Raw genomic sequence first — 13,132 nt, forward strand, 5'->3', positions numbered from 1 at the left:
TATTATTATTATTTTCCCACTCTGCTTCTCAGTCCCTGGGCAAGCTTTCCTCCTGCGGACTGGGATTCCGGGAGGTGAATTCTTGGGAATGTGGTGACATCCATGGGATCGCAGCGCGTTCCTCAGTTTGGGATGAGGCTCGGGAAGCCGATGGAGGGATGGAATCGGGCCGGAGTTCCCTTCGGAACGTTCAGCCCGCCGGGAGATGCCGCTCTCCTCTTGGGCTGCGGGATGAGGTTTTCTGGGATTATCCCTGAGGGCCTACGGACTTTTGGATCCATCCATAACTCCCAGTTCATTCCAAGTGCTCCTGGCTTTCAGCACCGGGATTTGTGGCACACAACCAGTTCTCCTTGCCTTTGTCCCACTTCCAGGGGATCCCGGCTCCGTGTCCTGCTTCCCAGAATCCCAATCTTCCCCCCCAGCCTTTTCCTATTTGTTACTATTTTTCCACGATCCTCTTGTCCTGTTTCTCCGTGAAATTAACCGGCATCGCCATCATCATCAACTCACAATTAATTTTCCCTGTTCTTCCTTCAGGATATCCCTTGGATATTCCCAAACTCTCTCTTCCCGAGCCCTCTGGCACCACATGACAACATAACCCCGCTGTTACTCCCTCTTTTTTTAAATCCTAATGGGATTATCCCAAAGCCAATTTTTGTAATCGCATCCCGGAGAACGAGCGCGTTCCCCAGGGGGACGTTTGGGGACGGGAAGCGCTGCACGGATTGAGTCCTTTTCCAATCAAATTCCAACACTCGCAATTCCACCAGGAAGCGCCCCTCAAAAAACCTAGAGCTGCTCACACAAGAAGGGGAGATCAGGAATTTTGGGGGTGAAAATCAGGATCCCGTGAGAGGAAAACCCGGATTTTTTTGGCCCAAATCCCGTTTTATCCATTGGAAAGGCGCTGGCCAATTCCACGGTGCTCCATGGCGGGATCATGGAGCGAGGAGAGCCGTGTGTTTGCGTTTTGGAAAATGAACCTGGATGCAGTTATTTATCTTCTCCCTTTAATTGTTTGAGCTGTTCCTAATGTCAACTCCGGTAATTTTAAATCAATAGAGGAGGAAAAACTTTCCAAGGGATCGGAAATCCCGAGTAAATTTACTTTGCAAATAGGCTCGGGTAGGTGGGACTATGCCGAGGATCCCCGACTGACACTTCCAGGCAAAAATGCTGGGAATGCTGTGGCGGAGGCTCCGGCATTCGGGAGAACCGAGCTCCCGGCTGGCTGGAGGGTTGGATCGGAGCTGGAAGCTTCAGGATTGGAATTGCGGAAGGAATTCCTCCCTGCAAGGACAGGGATGTCTTGGAATGGAATTCCCAGGGAAGCTGTGGCTGGTTCACCCCTGGAAGAGCCCAAGGCCAGGTTGGATGGGATTTGGGATAGTGGGATGTGCCCATGGCAAGGGGGCTTGGGATGGGATGAGCTTCAAGCTCCCTTCCAATCCAAACCATTCTGGGATTCCACGGGGGATCTGGTGGAACCCAAGAAGTGCCAGATCCTGCAAACAGGGAATCCCATTCCCAAGGAGACTGGCACAAGTTCCTGGGATGGATGGACACATCCCTGATGATCCCGGACCCTCTGGATCTCGATTCCACATCACTCTCCTCCCAGAAATAGGATTATCCTGTCGGGACCTGTTTTCCCGATCCGTATCCTGTGTGCTTTGGATGGTTGACAACAATGGATTCCAGGTCTTTCATCTCCTGTCACTCCACAGCCAGACTTCCATGGGACGGCGTGTCCCGGCGTGTCTTCCCAATGCCACCGGAGATCGGAACACACGGCCACAGCCTTGGGACTCCCAGGAAAACTTTCCAATGGATTCCATCATCGTGCCATGTAAAATCCCAATTATCCAGCGGGAAAGGCTGGCTCCCGCTCCGGAGCTTGCTGCGGAGGTTTGGAGCCGGGCTTAGCTAAGCCCGGGCTGTGGATTAAGGAGGTGAATGCGGTGTTGACTCAGCCCTGCGGGGCGGTGGCCCTTTGTTTTCCCAGGATTTCCAGGCGAGGCTCCGACAAAGGGAACGCTCCGGGTGGAAAGGTGACTCCGGTGATTAACGACATGGACGTGACGTCCTCGTCCCAGGTGGTCCGGTCCCTCTGGAGTTCAGCAGCCTGGGAAGAGAGGCTGGAGAAGGGAAAAGCTGGGGGAAACTCCTCCATTCGTTGCCCAAACAAAGGAATTCCTGCACCTGGAATTCGGCGGGAAGCCCCACCTTGCCAGAATTTCGTGGCAACTCCATAAATCCTGACTGTTCCCTTCGTAACATGCAGCCAGTCCGGAAAAAAAAAGGTGGAATTGGAATGCTGGGATTGGTTTGGGCATGTTGGCTGTGTGTGCCAAGAGGATTTTTTGGGTTTATGATTCCGGTTCCCAGTGATTATTCCCAATGCTCCAGTGCAGCCCTTGGGGCGGGATGGAGCTTGTCCCTTTTGGATATGGCATTCCCAAACCTGATCCTAAATCCTGCGGGATCACACGGTTTGGCTTTGTGTGATGGCCCTGGTTTCCTTGGATTGGAGATCCCGGTCACCCAACACTCCCTTGGATTTTCCACAATGGAAAAGAGGAGCCCGGTGGGAAATAGCTCTGGATGTCACCTTTGCCGGGAATAAGCAAATTCCATGTAAATGAGGGCTCTCATTATCCCTAAGAGTGAGACGATCCCACACCCATCCGAAATTCCCTTGGGAAGCGGAGGGAGTGAATCCATGGATGCTGCTCTCCGTGTGCTCCGGCTCCTTTAGATGGCACCATCCTCCTGCGCTGGATTCCAGCTCGATCGGAATTCCCTGAAAAAGAGGAAAATTCCTTCATTATGGAGCAGGAATTGAGGTGGTGCCAGCAAGTTCGCAGATTCCATGAGGGAAAAGGTCACCTATTCCGAAGGTGCCAGCCCGGAGCGGCCGCATTCCTCCTTTCTCCAGGGATGGGACGGTGAGATGGGACATTCCCGCGAGGCATTCCGGGCCTGGCTTTGGAAGATTGGCAGGATTGGTGGGGTTCTCTCCAGAGCCAAGGGAAGAACTGGGAATTTGGTTCCCAGGTGGAATGACAGAGGTTCCTCCAGGGTGGCCTCTACAGAGCCAAAGTTTTCCTCTAAACCTGGGGAAAAGCACCCGGGAAGAAGGAGATGAAAGAAGGTTTGGACCATTCCAGATGCTGTTGGTCCACGGGGATTATCCCAAACCCATCGGGATCATCCCCACCCCAACTGATGGGAATTCTTGTCATCTGGAACCCCCTGCGTTCCAAAAAAGCCAGAGAAACCGTAGTGGAATAAACTCCTTTGGGATTCCAAATCCCGGGAAAATGTGGCAGGTAGAGGAGCTGGGAATTCTGGGTGTTTCTCCCAGGAACTTTTTTTATTCCTCTCTGGAACTTTTAATTGAAATGTGGCATCCTGATGGATGAGAGGGAATTTTTCCACGCAGCAGAACGATTCCCTCAGTGAGGGAGGATCCATCCCTCCCTTCCCACCAGGAAAAGTCCCCCTTTTCCTTGGCTGCCCTGAGACAGCAGAAGGGAATTCCTGGGGTCAGCCCAAATCCCTGATTCTCCAGCCTTCTTCTGCCTTTTAGGAGTGCAAATATTCCCTGGAAAATGTGGGAATAGATCAAGGATGCGGCAGGAGCCTTTTTATCCACTTTGGTTTATTTTCCCTGGATTTTTTTTTCCAGACAGGCTGGTTTTGGTCTCTTCCCAAACCCATCCCTGCTCTGGCACTTCCGGGTTGGAACCATCCCCACCAGGATTTTGGGGTGTGCAGCATTCCCTCAATGATCAATGCTTATGGATTAAAAAAGGCTCCTAAATCCCGGGAAATCGTGATGGTGGGGCATTCCCTGACAGGTTTGGGATGTGGTTAAGGCAGGAATTGATCCCAAACAGGTGCTGTAAATTCCTTTTCCCCCTCCGCCTTTTGCTCCCTTTCCAGCCTTTGTCTGTGCCAAACCCACGGGATCAGTGCTGGGAATTCTCCCTCCTGGGATCCTTCCAGCTTTTCCCATATCCATGGTGGGCACCCACCCTGGATCCCTCTGCTCGTGTCCTGTTGATCCTGCACCGCACAGGAAACTCGGATTTTCAGGGATCATCGTGATTTCCCATGGATTCAGTCACCTGGCAAAATAGGTTTGGCTTCCCCGTGCTTTGGGACGTCAGATCCCATCATTCCTTATTTTCTCTGGGAAGTCATGGCTCCTTTCCTTGTTAAATACCCCAAAGCATTCCTTAAAGCAGCATCAGGGAAAAAATATTCCTTCTTTTCCACACTTCTTTTGCCTTTGGATGGAGCAGGGAATAAAAATACTTGGGATAGTTGGAAGAGCCTGGAAAGATTTGTGGGCAAGGGAAGAATTCCCATTATCCATTCCATGTTCCCTCACTAACCAAGTTTTCCCCATTATCCCTTCCATTTTCCCTCGTTAATCAAGTTGTCCCCATTATCCATTCAATTTTCCTCCATTATCCATTGAATTTTCACCCAATGTCCATTGACTTTTCCCACATTATCCACTGAATTTTCCGCATTATCCATTCAATTTTCCCCATTATCCATTGGATTTTCTGCGTTATCAATTCAATTTCCCCCATTATCCACTGAATTTCCCTCCAACATCCACTGAACTTCCCCTCACCATTATCCATTGAATTTTCCCTCTTATCCGCTGAATTTTCCCCCTCATCCATTGAATTTTCCCCCCTTAACCATTAAATTTTTCCCTGTTAAAGCTCCATATTCCTTCCCCAAAATCCCAAGCCCCATGGAAGCAGCCGTGGAGAAATTCCCCGCACAACCCCCAATCCCGTTATTTCCAGGTGCCAGCCGGTAAAGGGCAGGAATACACTTCAGGAAAGGGGGGAAAAACTCCATCCAGGAGATCCAAAAAAATCCCCCAAAAACCCCAGTGTTGTGTTTGCATTCCAACCTCGTTTTCCCACTTAAATTTGCCCTTCCCACCCGGAGTTTGGCTCGTCCCTGGAATGCGGAGCTGTGATTTAGGGAGCCGACTCCAAAGGGCGGAGCCGTTCCTCGGGGCCAATTTTATCCCAATTTTCCGGCGGCGACCCTGCTGTCTCACCCCGCTCCCTGAATTACGCCGGCTTTTCCGACGCCTCCCGCCGGAGTCAATCGTACGAGGCCGCCTCCATATTTCATTCCCGCTTTTCCAATGTCTGCCCAAGGTCAGGTTGATATTCTCGGGGAATCATCAAGTGACACTCGAGATAAACAGAATGTTTACTCTCTCCATGTGAGCCGGAGCTGATATGGAAATTTATCCGGCGGCGGGAATCGCATTTGCATTCCCGCTCTTGGGCAAACATTCCCGGCTCCAAATCAAACAGCTTTGGGGGCTCGGCCCCCTCTTCCCGCTGCCAGGCCAGGGAGCAGGGAGCAGCCCTTTGGATTCAGATGGGAAGAGGGACACGACGGAACGAGCCTCGGCCGTAATTGGATCAACTTTGCATCCCAACGCCCCGGCCTTGGATGCTCGGCTGCCCGGAACGGCGCCTCCGGCTGCTCCCGGTGTTTTTCCAGCGCCTTTATCTGCTCCGAGCAGGCCGTGCTCACCTCTCAGTCATTCCTGCCGCTGAGCAAATAAATCCTGCTTTTCCCGTTTTTTATCCTTGTATTTGCATGAAAGAAAGGGAATTGATTGACGGCCTCTTCCAGCTGGAAAGGATGGGATGGGATGGGATGGGATGGGATGGGACGGGACGGGACGGGACGGGACGGGACGGGACGGGACGGGATGGGATGGGATGGGATGGGATGGGATGGGATGGGATAAAAACACCAGGGCAAGGTGGATTCCCACATTTGGGATGGAAAGATCAGGCTGGGATGGGATAAATCCAGCAGGGCAAGGAGGATTCCTAATTTTGACATGGAATAGAACCCACAGGGCAAGGTGGATTCCCAGATTTGGAATGGAAAGCTCAGGACGGGATTGAATAAAACCGGCAGGACAAGGAGGATTCCCAGGTTTGGGATGGGATAAAACTGGCAGGACAAGGAGGATTCCCAAGTTTGGGATGGGATAAAACTGGCAGGACAAGGAGGATTCCCAGGTTTGGGGTGAATGTTGAGCTGTAGGAAGCTCATTCCCAGGAATCTCCCAGCAGGAAAGGACCTCATGGGCAAGAATTTCTGCCGAGGCCCACAGGTGCAGGGAATAATAAGAATCTTTCCCAAAAATCCCTCTCAGCCAGAGGGAACATAAATGATGGTGGGATTTTCGGATCAAAGAAGGAACACAAATTGTTGTGGGATGTATGGATCGAGCTGGGCTGGGACGGAGACCCCACAACTCGTTGCACCTGTGCCTTCGGCTCCCGCTCCCAGAGTGGGAGGGACACCGCTTTTCCAGCCTGTATCCAAAGAAAAGCAGGATTTATTTGGTCCCTTAAACTTGCACATCCAGAGGAGGAAGGACACTGCTTTTCCAAGCTGATTCCCCCCCCCAAAAAAATAGAATTTTAATTTTTATTTTTATTTTGGTCCTTAAACCTCAGGCATCCGGAGGGGAACGGCCACTGCTGTTCCAGCCTGATTCCAAAGGAAAACCGGGATTTTGGGGCTGCTCCCTCACAGACATTTGGGGCACGGCAGAGCCAAGGGGCGAAGCCAAGTCCTGGAAGAAGCTGGGCTGAGATTCCTGGGAGCAGGGATGAGATTCCCGGGAGCAGGGATGAGATTCCCAGGAGCAGGAATTACATTCCCGGGAGCAGGGGCCGAAATTCCTGGGAGCAAGACTGAGATTCTCGGGGATCAAGGCTGGGATCTGCTGGGCAAAGAAAGGAAAAGGGGAAAAAGAACCGCAGAGATGTTGGAACGCCGGTTTTCCTGGGAAACGAGAGGTTCGGAGCCGGGAATGGTAGGAGGAAAAAAAAAAAACCAACCCAGAGCAAAACAGAGCCAAAAAAAAAAAAAACCCGAAAAGAAACCAATTTAGAGGCCAAAAAAAAAAAAAGATGGAGCAAAGCGGGGGGAAAAGCCAATTTTCCTTTTCGCAGCGGCTCCCTTGGAGCCGGCGGAGGCGGGAAGTATTCCTGCCATTCCTCGGAGCCGCCGGGATGCCACACACATGGTGTTTGTTCACGGCGAGCAAACAGATTGTAAACTGGCTGATAATTTCGGTGCTGACAATGTCATTTACAGCTGTCAGCCCTTTGTGCGCCGTGTTTGCTTTATTCAAATATGAACCCGCCGCCCCTCCCTCCCCGCGCTTCCTTCTGCATTAAAATCCCATCAATTCCCTGCCAGCCCGCCTTATCTAAAATTCATTGGAGGCCAATCGCTTGCATGAATGCTTTGGGGTTGCCATGGAGGCGAGAAGTCTAGTGGCGACTTCGGGGGGGATTAGGAAGTTTCGCTTGGAAAAGCCTTGGAGTGCTGGAGAAGGGGAAAAATTAAAAAAAAAAAAAAACAACAACAACCAAAAAACCAACAACAACAAAAAAAATCCCCGCCAGAAAAAAATCGGCGATTTCCGAGCCGATTCCCAGCCTGGCTTAGCCACGGGAAATTCTCTCGCCGCTTCCCAGCCCGCTTCCATAATAAATTCAAGGCCGGCTCCCGGTAGATTGATTTGGATCCAGCTGCTTCCCGGGGCGCTTCCCGCAGGTCGGGAAGCATCTCCCATTGTTAATGGAGGTCATGGCACCGCTGTTAAATAATTCACAGCGGCCTCTCCGCGCCCGCCCGGGCCGGCTGCAGATGTTGCCACCTGTATCCCAAACCTTCGGCCATTCTGGGAATATCCCGCTGATCCCTTGCTCCCAAGCGGGAAGGATCCAGCGGGACGACCTGGAGGGGGGATTTGGGGTTAGCTTGGAGCTTCCCGGCCTTGTTGCCGTTGGGTTTTTGGGGCTGCTTTTCCGGGATCATTTGGGAGCCCCAAATTCCCAAATTGCGGCTAAATCTTGGATTTATGGATTGGAGTGGAGAGGGAAAGGAGGTGTTTATCCAGGGAGAAATGGGGATGAGACGCCTCCGGAGTGACCCAGGGGTGACAGTGAAAGCCACCTTTTCCCATCCTCCATTTCCCTTTTCCTCCTGTCCCATCCTCCTTTTCCCACCCCACCCAGGGATTAAATCCCTGGAGTCAAACCTCAAAGGGAAAAAGCCCCAGAAAGGTTTGGTGAGTCTGGATTCTCCCCCCCCACCCCCCCCCCCCAAAAAAAAAACCCCTAAAATTAAAAATGGGCCTTTATTTACCTTGGGGGTCCTGAAATTCCCAGAGTGCTCTTGGAGCACTTGGAGCTCCACTGCCTGGAGGGGCTGGAGCAGGGATGAGATCCCTGGACACAACCCCAGAGCCATCCCAGCCACCCTGGCATTCCCACGGTGAAGGGGTTCCTGGCCTCAGGGGCTGTGATGCAGGTGGGAATGACAAGGATTGTCCTGGGCATTCCCTATGATCCCATCCCCTTCTCCCATGAGATGAGATTCACCCCCTCAACCTGCTGGTGGGTCCAGCCAGATTTTTGGGAAGGCATTCCCTCTTCCCGTGGCTTCCTCCACAAAGCGCATCCCAGTCTGGACTAAGACTGGAGGGGGAATGGAAACGCCATATCCATGAATCCCGGAGCTCCGTCTCCTCCCGGGAACCTCCCCGTTATCCCACATGGACAAACACCCGACACCCACCACCCAAAACTCATCCCGACATTCCTCCCGGAGCCGGGAAGGGATGGAGGGACTGGGGGTACCTTCACAATTTCCAATCCCATTCCAAGCCCTGGATAACACCAAAGGTCCCGAATGGGATTTCTCCTGGATCCAGCCCCCAGCCCAGCACTGAGGCGACTCCAAAGCTCATCCAGATTTTCCCCACCACACCCAGGGGCAGTTCCCGCTATCCCGGCTTGCTTCGAGCTCTCCTTGGGATGGGAAATCCACTCCCCTCCCGGGATCGAGGCGGCCCAGCCTCCCTGGGAACCACCCTGAAGCTCCTTTTTCCCCTTTAATATTCCATATGGAGCTGCCATCGTTCCCCGCTTGCGCCCCTTTTCCACAGCTCCTCCACCTCGGGAAGCTTTGGGAATGACGGGGGCTGTTCCCTCGCAACCCTGGCGCATTCCAGGATTTGGAAATCCCCGGCCACGGAGCCGCTGCCGGGTTTTGTTCCCTCGCTGCTCGGGCTCATCTTCCTTTCAAGTCGGGCTCTTTTTTTCCAAATTACAAAAGGGGGAAAAAAAGAAAAAAAAAAAAAAAAAAAAAAAAAAAAGAAAAAAAAAGAAAAGGAAAAAAGTGGGAAGGAGCTTTTCCCTGTCATTTGTCTTGCTGAGTATAAAAGCAGGAATAAAAGGGGGAGAGGAGAGGAAAGTTTTCCTTTGTTTCAGGAATGTCTCATTTCAATTTGAAACCAAACTCAACCTGTGTGTGCTGCTTTATAAATTCCAGCTGGGAAAAGGCCCCGGGATTGGCTCGGGGCTGAGGTGGTTTTCAAGCGTGGCTTGCCGTGTTTTACGCCGGAATGGCGAGCTCCAGGAAATCCTGGAATTCTGCCGCTCCGGTGAAATTGAACGCTCAAACACCGTCTCCTCGGAAAACTGGGTTTTAAAAAAATTCTGGAATGGTTTGGGTCGGAACGGAACTCCTGTAAGTTTCATTCCCAGGGACGCCGCCCTCTATCCCAGGTTGCTCCAAGCTCCATCCGACCTGGATTTAAAACTTCCAGGGATGCAGCTTTTCTGGGAAAACTCAGCGCCCCCGCAGCCTGCCGGGGAAGGAGCCCTTCCCGACATCCCCGCGGCAGCGGGAAGCCATTCCCGCTTATCCCATCGCTCCCTGCCCTTGTCAAAAGTCCCTCTCCAGCCTAATTGCTATCAATGGGATTCGGGATCACCGGGAGATGCCGTGTGGTCCAACAAGCCCCACAACCAAAGCCCAAATCGACTCCCAATGGAGCTCCCTCTTTTTTTTCCCCATTATTATTCCCCTTCCCTTTCACTCTTCCCGCTTTCTTTCCCAAACAAAACCGCCGCCGCCGGCTCAGCCGCATGCCGGACAATGCCCCCCGCACAATCCCACCCCACAACTCCAGGCCTCTCCTGGGATATTTACGACACATCCCGCAGTTGTCATGTCAACCCCCCGGGCGAGGGCGGCCCTAAATCAAGCTGTCAAGGGGCCGGGAGAATCCCGCTATGGAAAAAGGACATCCCTGAGTGACACCCGGGGAGCATCTGGCATTTCGGGATGGCCGCTGCCGCTCCCTCCCTTTTTTTGGGTTTGGGAGAGGAGCGGGGCAAGGCAGGAATATCAATGGGATGGTGGGGATGGCTCCCATTTTTCCCTTTTGTTGCCGTGTCAGGTGGTGATTTTCCGTCAGGAATTCTGGGCTTGGCAGGGCTGGATCCAACTGGCTTGGAGGTTTTCTCCAGCTCCCAAAATCCTGGGATTCCAGGCTCGTCACCAACCTCTCCCCTCTCTCTACACGGGAGGCAGCTCCTCTCCATCCTCATCCCGCCCTGAGGAATTTTCCTCCCTCTCGCCACAGTTTCCAGGATCTCTGGGATCAGAGAGGGGAGCCTTCATCAGGAATTGGAATGACAGGATAAGGAGCAGTGGTTCAAACAGAAAAAAAGGGAAAAGCAGATGGGATAGCAGGAAGAAATCCTTCCCTGAGAGGGTGGGGAGGCCCTGGCAGAGTTTTCCCAGAGGAGCTGTGGCTGCCATTCCCCACCCCTGGAATTGTTCCAGGTTGGACAGGGCTTGGAGCAGCCTGGATTTATGGAACGGGGAGGGGGGGGAGGGGGGAATACGGATGATCTCCCAAGACAAACCATTCCAGGACTAAGGAAGACTTTGGGATTCGATTAAACCCCTCAGGCCAGCCAAAACCTCCCGCATTCCTGCTGCGCTGGGATTTCCAAGCCTGGAAATCCGCTTCTCCTTCCAGCACGCCAGGCCTCAAGGCTGGAAAACCAGGATGAAACCGTTCCTGAGAGATTAGCGCCCAAAACCTCAGGAAAGGCTCCCGTCCCGACTGCTTTAGACCGGGCTTAACTCTTCCTCTGCACACCGAGCGCTCCGCTCGTTCCGTGCTGGGATCCCTGGGAATAGCGGCTGGAGCGGCTATTCTGGGACAGCCTGGGTGGCAGTGCCACCCTCAGCGAGGTGACACCGGCGGGGAGGTGCCAGGCAATTAGCGAGCCCAGCAGCATTCCCGGGAAAGCTTCCCGGCAGGAAATCGCCCGCCAGCCCCGGGGGCCGCGGCTTGCCCGGTGGCCAGATGGCTCCCGAGGCCGTTCCAGCCGGGAATGACAATTTTCCAGGGATGTAAATGACACGGCGGAGGTGGCAGAGCGGTTGTTCCCGGCTAATTGCCGGGCTGTTCCTCATTATCCTATCCCGCGCGGACATGGATTTGCGGCATTCCGGGCATCCATGATTAGGAACGGGGTTTAAAAAAAAAAAAATAAATAAACAAAAAGAAAAAACAAATTTACGGGGGTGAAAAATCCCGGGATTTTTGCATCCCAGCGCGGAGTTGGCAAACAAGCTCCAAAGGGCGGGCGGGGAGCGCTTCCCTTTGTGTCCCGGCCGAGGACACGGCAGGATCACAGAGCCCATCCCGGCGCTGTTTGCTTTGGGAACAATCGGGAATGGCGGGACGAGAATGGCACCCCCTGACCGTGACTAATTGAATCCCGGCAGGAGCGGGGCCGGGACAAAGCGCCGCTCCCGCCGGGAGCAGCCGACAGTGATTGATGCCGCCGTGAGCCCGAGCGAGGCTCCCGAAAGGCCGGAGCTGCTGGATTGATCCAGAGGCTGCTTTTCCCCTTGGACAAGGTGCCCTTGGCTGCAGCCTCCAGCTCCGGCTGGGATCGCTGTCGCCGCCTCTGGGATCCCAATTTCTCTGCCAGGATCCCTCTATTCCCACCAGAACATTCCCATCCCTGCTGAGAGCCCCTGGTCCCTGCCAGACCCTCACCATCCCTCCCAGGACCCCACCATTCCCTCCAGGATCCTTCCATCCCTCCCAGGATTCCCCCCATTCCCTCCAGGATACCTTCATCCCTCCCAGGACCCCACCATTCCCACCAAGACCCCTCTATCCCTCCCAGGACCCCACCATTCCCACCAAGACCCCTCTATCCCTCCCAGGACCCCACCATTCCCACCAGGATCCCTCTGTCCCTTCCAGGACCCCCCCATTCCCACCAGGATCCCTCTGTCCCTTCCAGGACCCCACCACTCCCACCAGGATCCTTCCATTCCTCCCAGGACCCCACCATTCCCTCCAGGATCCCCTCTATCCCTTTCAGGACCCCTCTATTACTTCCAGGACCCCTCTATCCCTTCCAGGACCCCACCATTCCCACCAGGATCCCTCTATCCCTTCCAGTACCCCACCATTCCCACCAAGACCCCTCTATCCCTTCCAGGACCCCACCATTCCCACCAGGATCCCTCTGTCCCTTCCAGGACCCCACCATTGCCACCAGGATACCTTCATCCCTTCCAGGACACCACCACTCCCACCAGGATCCTTCCATCCCTCCCAGGATACCTTCATCCCTCCCAGGACCCCACCATTCCCTCCAAGATCCCCTTATCCCTTCCAGGACCCCACTATTCCCTCCAGGATCCCTTCATCCCTTCCAGGATTCCTCCCATTCCCTCCGGGATCCCTCTATCCCTTCCAGGACCCCACCACTCCCACCAGGATCCTTCCATCCCTCCCAGGATTCCCCCCATTCCCTCCAGGATCATTCCATCCCTCCCAGGACCCCACCATTCCCTCCAGGATCCCCTTATCCCTTTCAGGACCCCTCTATCACTTCCAGGACCCCTCTATCCCTTCCAGGACTCTCCTGTTCCCACTGGATCCCCGCCATCCCAAAGGTGCAGCCCCGATTGCCGACGTGATTCCAAGAAGTCTCCGTAACTGCCGGCACACAGGGAGCTGCAGTTCCTGGATTTATCCATTCATTCCCTTCAAAGTCCTTCCAGAGGCTGCTTTGCCCCTTGGAAAGGCTGGAACAGTCTCTGGGATAGGGAAAGGTGGGAATTTCCCTTTGGCATCTCTCTATCTCCCTGTCTGTCACTGAGGGATTGAGCTTGGGAATCCAGAGGCAAAGCCAGATGGGAAAACCCA

This window comes from Pseudopodoces humilis, chromosome 3 (genome assembly GCF_049639895.1).
Source record: "Pseudopodoces humilis isolate 2021_Gansu_Grassland_sample_001 chromosome 3, ASM4963989v1, whole genome shotgun sequence".
Classification (NCBI taxonomy): domain Eukaryota; kingdom Metazoa; phylum Chordata; class Aves; order Passeriformes; family Paridae; genus Pseudopodoces; species Pseudopodoces humilis.